The 7,784-nt window shown below is 39.4% G+C and overlaps 1 protein-coding gene across 1 annotated transcript in view; it reads left to right on the top strand.

The window, feature by feature from the left end:
• Window positions 1-7,784, top strand: part of LOC118748080 (glycoprotein-N-acetylgalactosamine 3-beta-galactosyltransferase 1-like) — a 15,598-nt gene that overhangs the window by 5,719 nt on the left and 2,095 nt on the right. The window lies entirely within an intron of this gene.

Here is a 7,784-nt window from a genome sequence, read left to right as displayed (position 1 = left end):
TCTCCACTTTGAAAGTGTCCCAAAATAACCGTCCCTATTTAAGAGAAAAAATAACCGACAAAACAGATCAGTTAGTTTATTTTTTGTAGATGTGTGCTCCTCTCAGTGGGAAAGGATTATTTGCATATCTTTTTCCGTTGCTGTTGGACACGGACACTAACCGCTGGAACAGGAAATATAAGTGTTAGAGCGCGGTTACCCACGAACGCCCTTATATTAGTAAAATGTTTAAATTTACCTTGGTCTTAATTTTTGCATTTATCCTTACGCATCTTTGTTTTTGCTTTTATTTTTACCTTTGCCTTTATCCTTCTCTTTATCAATAGAATGAAATGCACGCTCTCTTCTTTGTGGCGGATCCAGCGGGGGTTTTGGGGGTTAAACTACGTGTCTGTCATATGTATTACATCGATACTGAAAATACTGGTATTTCTAAAAGCTTGTTTTCCTGCCGTATATACATATGGGCATTCCCATGGTGGCGCACGTGACAGTCGTACGATTTCGATGTGATACAAAAAAGGAATACCATTTGTTTTCTTTAACTTTTTTGGGCCATAGTATAGCACATAATTAGCTCTATATTTAACCGAAAAATGAAATCAATCGAACTGCTTGGTCCTGAAATATAAGCATTTAAAAAGAGGGTCGTTACGTGACAAAAAATGGAAGTTGATTTTTTCTTTTCTTACAAAATCGCAAAACTCTGCGAATTGTGGATGGCTATTTTCATGAAACTTATTTTAATATGATTTGGAGCAATTCTAGTTGTTTTTAGAGTTTTTTGAATTAATGCAAATTGTTTCAATTCTCTTTTACAACCCCAAGTGTGAAACGTGACGTGACGTGGCGTGACGTGACATAAATTTCCATCGTTATATTTTTGTTAATATTGCTTTTAAATGAATTTTTAACGCAAATAAAACTTGTATTTTATGTAGAATATACTTTATGTTTTGACTTCAGGGCCAATTCAGGGTCAATTTATTAGAAATCTATGATTTATTATGTTTTAACCACATACGCCAAATTCGAACCAAATCGGACCATAAATACGGTTTTTCGAAATATCTTGACCTTGGCACCACCTAGGAAGACCATTTTATGCAAACATGATTCTACTTACATAGCCAGTATATATTTTAAAAAGCAGACAAGTCGGCCCGTAAATACGTTAGATATAAAACTTTTATTTTTTTTGTCGTGGTGGACCCTCCGCTGGAAACACCCATATGTGAGTTTTTCCAATGGCTATTCTGAGCAGCCGCTTATCTACTTTCAACTCCTCCCTGATAGTCGTGGTCCTATAACGGGGTAACTTATGCTCCCCCTGCTGGTCTCTGAAGATCCACGTCTACACAAAAACTGATGGCATAAAGCATAGCTTGGAAGATACTAGGGATTTATTCCATTTAATGGGTATCACCACAATATATGTAAATGTAAAAGACCCGACTTTATATGAAATGTGCCTAGAAAGTGACGAGACTACGGCAAAAGTATCCGTCCTGCAATGGACAACGGCCTACGTGCCTGCGATACTAAGTCCATCCCAACATCTAGAAAGAAAATGATAAAAATGCAAATCAGTTTAGTGGGAATTCTTCAAACTATGTAATGTGGAATTATGTAGCTTCGACTTCCTTCTAAAATCTCATAATCGAATCTTGTGAGTGCATATGCTGATTTTGTTCAAAATTTGCATAAATCGATCACTCTATTGTTGGTTGCGTTGTAAATAATAAAACAAAATAAAACAAAAAATCAACCAACACCAACACACTAATAAAACAAACCTCGTGTCACTTCTTTTCCCCATTTCCAGCTTTCAATCCAATCCTGCGCTCGTAAAGGTATTGTAATTCAAATTTCGTACATGCTCAGACAAAAACTACGACACACAGTCACATTTGCATATTAATCACTTACAAGCTTGTCAAATGCGAAATGCAAAATTACCAACGACCCAAATTGTATTCGAAAACAGGCTCCTTCCTAATCACCAATACAGATTTCCCTCCGTCCCTGCAGTATCAGCCAACGATCACGCTTCGTGCTTTTGTGGCATGTGGTAAGTAAAAACTTGATGAACACATGTACGGGTACGGGTAGTCCTTCTGGGAGGGCCATTGTAAAACAAAGTAAAATATGTAAAAATATTTCAAGCCGAAATCAAAAGCCTAAACCAAACGGGTCTTTGCCTCTACATACATATAACGAGTATGCGAACAGCGCATGGAGTTACCGCAGGCGCGCCAGTTAGTATGCTTACCCACGTGGCAGTGCGCATGCGTGATTGTACTGATTGTACATTGTATGCAACGTGTGTGTGTGTGTAAACGAGCGCGGTGTTGTAAAAGATATGCAAATTGAATGGAGATTATGGAATGAGACAATCCCTTCGCGCACACCGAAATTCCAGTTAGAACAAAAACACGGCGCGCCCAACCCTTAATAGACCCATTACGCATGCTTAACGAACCAGCGAACCGAACCGTTCAGGCTGACACGCTCCAAGCGAAGCGGGGAAAAAACTAGCCAAAACTTGCACTAAAATTAAAATTACGTGTCTGCCTAATGAGCGACTAGAAAAACCCGTCGACACGAAGACAATTCCAGCTAATGAACTCGCGAACACGTCGGCGCGTCGACGCATCGACGGGTTGTAAATCCAGCGCAGCCACCTTTGCATGCGCTTCGCTTTATGTGTGTGTGTGTGTGTGTGGATAACTCTTTTTTTTTTTTTTTGGTTGAATATAAACAAAAATGAAAACATTTATTTGCTTTAATTACCAGTCAGTCGACACGGTACAGCATGGCGCGCGAGTAAAAAAGGTGGAAAGTTGACTTTTTACGGCTGCTTATTTTACCTATGCCGAAACATTTTCAAATTCTGCGCTGGTATCGTCATCTGCGAACTCGTCGTGACCGTGCATAGTTTAGCACGACGCACGCCGAAAAGGACTCGAAAAATCTCGTTGTCGGGAAAAAAGCATTCGCGTGCCATACCGCTGCTGTGGATTATCGTGATTCCAATGAGCCAACGGCGACCCTCCTTACAATGCGGACCTTTTTTTTTTAATACGCCGCGCCGCCGTCTTGAAATTCCAGTTTTATACTTTTCAATTTCGTGTGCATAAATGACAAAAAGTGTACGATATTCACTGAAAATTAAGTACAGTACCAAAAACAAATATACATGCAGGCGCATGTACGCACACACATACATATGTACATATACATATACATCCATTTACATCTATGCACATACATAGCTGACGGAATCTCCCCAGGTAATTTTCACGTGTGCGTCACGTTTTATGTGATTTTCCAGTTCACTCATAATCTGCAGGGCGCTATTACTGTGTATGTGTGTGTGTGTGTGTGTGATTGTGCGTGTGGCGCTTCGAGCGCGTGCCATCACTACACATATTCCTGTCGACCGGCTGACAATGCAATCGCAAAAGTAAACGCTGCCGCGCAGCAACAATGATAAATTGGCGAACGTCAATGCCGCCACATCGACTCGCCCCGCGACTCCGTTTGCCACAACTCGATCGAACCCAAAAAATATACATATGTGTGTATGTGTGAATGAAAGTGTAAACGCTGAACCACGCGCCACATGATAAATTGCCACATGCCACTCCCAGCGCACACAAAGCCATGCAACGCTGCCACTGCGACGGACGGCACTCACTTAAGTATTTTTGTTGCTCGTTTTACGGCATGCAGCTCAGCTCAGCTTAGCTCAGGCGCAGCGCAGTGTGCTGCTCGTTTGCCATTCTTTTTTCTTTTACCACCGGCATGTGCTCAAATTTCTCAAGTCGCTGTGGATTAAGAGTTAACGTTGCGAACTACAAAGTTCAACTTTGAAATTGGATATTGGTGCAGCCAGCCGTCCGTTCTCGCATCCACACTTGCTCGCTTTGTTGTTGTTGTGTGCTTGTGCGCGGCACTCGCTGCTGTCTGCTGCATATTTAAGTGATAATCGAAGAGATGGTTTTTGCACACGCATTCGCGGCGAAGGAATCATGAAAAATTACTTCATTCAGGGGGAGATTTTCTGTTTGCAGTTTATATTTTGTTGTTGTTGTTGCTGAAAAAGCAATTTAAATGATAGATTCGCAACAACTTGCACAGCTTTAAAGAACAGAAGACAGTGTGTCAGCAGGAACATGGGTAAAATGGTGACTTACTTTTGAAAATTTAAGATTTGTTTTAAAACACTCACTTACATACAGGTCTATTCTGCGCTGGTAATAAAAGTTTTGTAACCGATAAATAAATTTCCTGTAAATTTTTTAACCCTTGTCGCATGCTGTGTACTCTTGTAACCGGTAAATTTTGTTACCATCTCATAAGCTGGTAACCAAGTATTGCTTCGTGAAATATATGTATGTACAATGCCAGAATTTCCACAATTCTTCATAGCCGAATTGCTGAATATTTTAACTGCATTACCAACGTACCTAGAATCGCGTTAACGGGAACTGGTAATATTTTTTGGTAATAAAACTTTCCGGTTACAAAATCTTCGGTAACGTGCAGAATAGACCTGTTAGTAGGAAATTGATTGAAACGGTGGACTGCAATTAAATTTCCAAACAAAAAAAAAAACGTTTCATTGAACGTATTCGCCTTTAGGCCGAGGTCACGCAATGAGCGGCTGAGCGGCTTAAAATTAAAACATTTGAAATACCATTGAAGTCGCCCCGCAATAAGCGGCTTTATGAGCCATACAGAAACGCCGCTCAGCCGCTCATTGCGTGGCCTCGGCCTTAGCGGTATGCGCCTAGGGATGTAATGGGGTATAGTGGCGATTCTGGGTGTGGAGCTACAGTTGCTTGACTATAGGCGTTCGGACAACCTGGGCAACGGGACCAGCCTACGTGCGAGATGCGGTAACCAAACCAATGGAAGCCTTAAGGCACCTCAGAAGGAAAGGGGCTCTGACGCACTTAATTTAAGCATCCGGTGTAGTCTGCCACTTGAATTCACCATGTGCTTGCGACTGCAAGCGGCTCGCTAAACACAAGTGTATAAACGCGTACTCTGAAAAATTCTCCCTCTCGCTGAGTTCGTGTTTTGCGCTAAGTTTTGGACCCGTCACATAAAACCTTTTTCCAATGAAAGAGTTCACGAACGATTATTTATTTATTTGTATTTATTTAAATCTACAGTACAATGTACCTTACAGACTAGAAAATGTATTAGATAGAGATAATTGATAATACCAAATAATACAAAAATCAAGCGATTAAATTAATGGCTTTAATAAAAGCCGATTTCGGCAAAGAAAAGTCTAGCTGATGTGTATTAGATAATGCATTGAATTCCCGAATTGCTCGAGAAATTGGCGCGTTACTTCCACATTTGGTTTTGAAGCTTTCCCCGTAAAAAGGTAATCATTTCGGAGACTTCTTTGTAGGAACATTAAAGCTCATCCGCTCAAACAAAATTGGGCAGTCAATGATGCTACTAATTATATTATAACGAAAGAACTGTTCTTCTCTTTGCTAAAGTACTTAAGGTGATCAGCATTAGCCGCGGGCCCTATGATGGAACAGCAGTCTCAAACCGTAGCGAACGCAGTGCGAATTTCAGAAAGACTTTTTGAAGGCGTTCAATTCTACTTATCGATAGTTGGTCACATGGTCTCCAAACTATTACCGTATATTTCAAGTGAGAATGAACAAGAACCGTAAAAAGCAATTTTACAGATATATGGGTCAGAAAACTCGGAAGTGTTACGCCGAATAAAGCCAAGAACAGAGTACGGTTTTGAAAGGATAAAACTAATGTGAGTATTGAAGGATAACTTAGAGTCAAACACGACTCCAAGATCCTTAGTCTCTGTTACTTTTTGAAGCGCACAGTTAGCAATAGTGTACTGTGTAGAAATAACATTTTGACGCCTTGAAAATGTTAAGTGAAAACATTTTGTTATATAGAGAGCCGACTTCACCGTAAACGCAGTTTACCCAAGTCCCTTTGAAAATTTATTACATCGGCTGAGACCTTGACAACTGTGAAAACTTTCAGATCATCGGCGTAAAGCAAATAATTCGAAAAAGAAAAACAGTTGCTGATATCATTAATAAAAAGGACAAATAAAAGAGGTCCTCAAATGCTCCCCTGAGGTACACCTGAAGTAGCCACAAAAGGGTCCGAAGATACACCATCAATAGATACCACAGAAAATCTCTTCGTTAAATACGATTTAATCCATTCTAAAATCAACGAGTGAAAACCTAAACAAACCAGCTTATTTAGTAAGATCTTATGAAATACGCTATCAAATGCATTTGAAAAATCGGTATAAACCCAATCGACTTGGAATCCTGCCGAGAACGAAGAAGTAAAAAAATTCGCTAAAAACTGCAAGACTAGATACTGTCGAGCGGCCTGACACAAACCAATGCTAGATCTTGTCCTTAACGACACATTCAAACAGTTTTGAGATGTTCGATAGTTTCGAGATTGGCCGATAGTTTCGAACGTCATTTTTTCTTCCACTGTTAAAAAAAAGGTGTGATGGTAGATAACCTCCAGTCATCAATGAAAATACCTGACGATAACGATCTATTATAGATTATCTCAAGAGGAATTGCTAAGGCCGTCTGCATCTGTTTGCGAAGAAGGTTTAAGAGAAAGCATCCTCTTTATAATGTCATCCGATGAAACAAAAAGAGCCCCTAAGCTAAGAATAGAAGATACATACATATTTCAGAAGAGAAGTTAGGGAATTGCCGTCATCAGCAACGTAATTTGACATAAAAAAAAGTCAGCAAACAAATTAGCTGCTTCGACAGGATTACTAGCAAATTTATCGTCGAGCATTACCGAAGTAGGTATACTTGCGCATAATTTTTTGGATTTGACAAAATTCCAAAATGATTTCGGATTAGATTTAATGCTCTGTTCAGTGCTACGAATACGAATGGACATAAACGCTCCAGCCCTGAAAATATTCAACACTATAAGCCGCTGGTGGAAGAGGAACCTACCTTTTCCAGGTGGGAAGGACTTGACTTCACTTGGTGTAAGTCGAAGATGTACATTTCCTACATGGTATCGAATTTAATGTAAATATATTAACAATACTACCTTAAATTTAAATATGCAAATATTCTTTAAAAATTTCTTTAAGCTAATCTTCTTCCTTAAGAATATTATCCGATAATTCGTTCTTCCATTTATCCAACAATGTCGACATATCCGCCTTGGCAGGTAAATTGGACGCTCCACTTCCAACTCCAAAAGGACGCAATACATAAAGGAGATAATCTAGAACGTAGAACTCCTTTGGCTTAATGTAATGAAAAGAAATGGAGCTGGGCGAACAACATTGTAAATTCTGAAAGGAAAACGAAGCAAAACAAAAACAACACCAAATTGAATTCAACGGAAGACAGGCGAAAACAAGTACATACATATTTAACTTTTGTAGATATGTATGAACACACAAACCTATGTACAATACATTGATATATGTATGTAGTATATATGTACATATATGTGTATATATAGACAATATTTTTAGACAAATTACAAACGTAACTATTGGCACAGCAAATACATAAAAGCAATTTGGCAAATCCACCAAAATTAAACGCCGAATAAAAATAACAAGCCAGTAAGTAAGTAATTAATCTCCATTCGACAATCGACAGTTGCAATTTCTTGCCGCCCCCATTTTGTACGACCAACTTACCCGCACCCATTTCCCCAATACCAAACACCCCACTTTCTGTAAGCTTTGTCCAACTGACCTTATCTCG

The sequence above is a fragment of the Rhagoletis pomonella genome, unplaced genomic scaffold, assembly GCF_013731165.1.
Source record: "Rhagoletis pomonella isolate Grant_MI unplaced genomic scaffold, Rhpom_1.0 Rhpom_scaffold_00012, whole genome shotgun sequence".
NCBI classification, from domain to species: domain Eukaryota; kingdom Metazoa; phylum Arthropoda; class Insecta; order Diptera; family Tephritidae; genus Rhagoletis; species Rhagoletis pomonella.
This window is presented reverse-complemented; position numbering and strand designations above follow the sequence as displayed.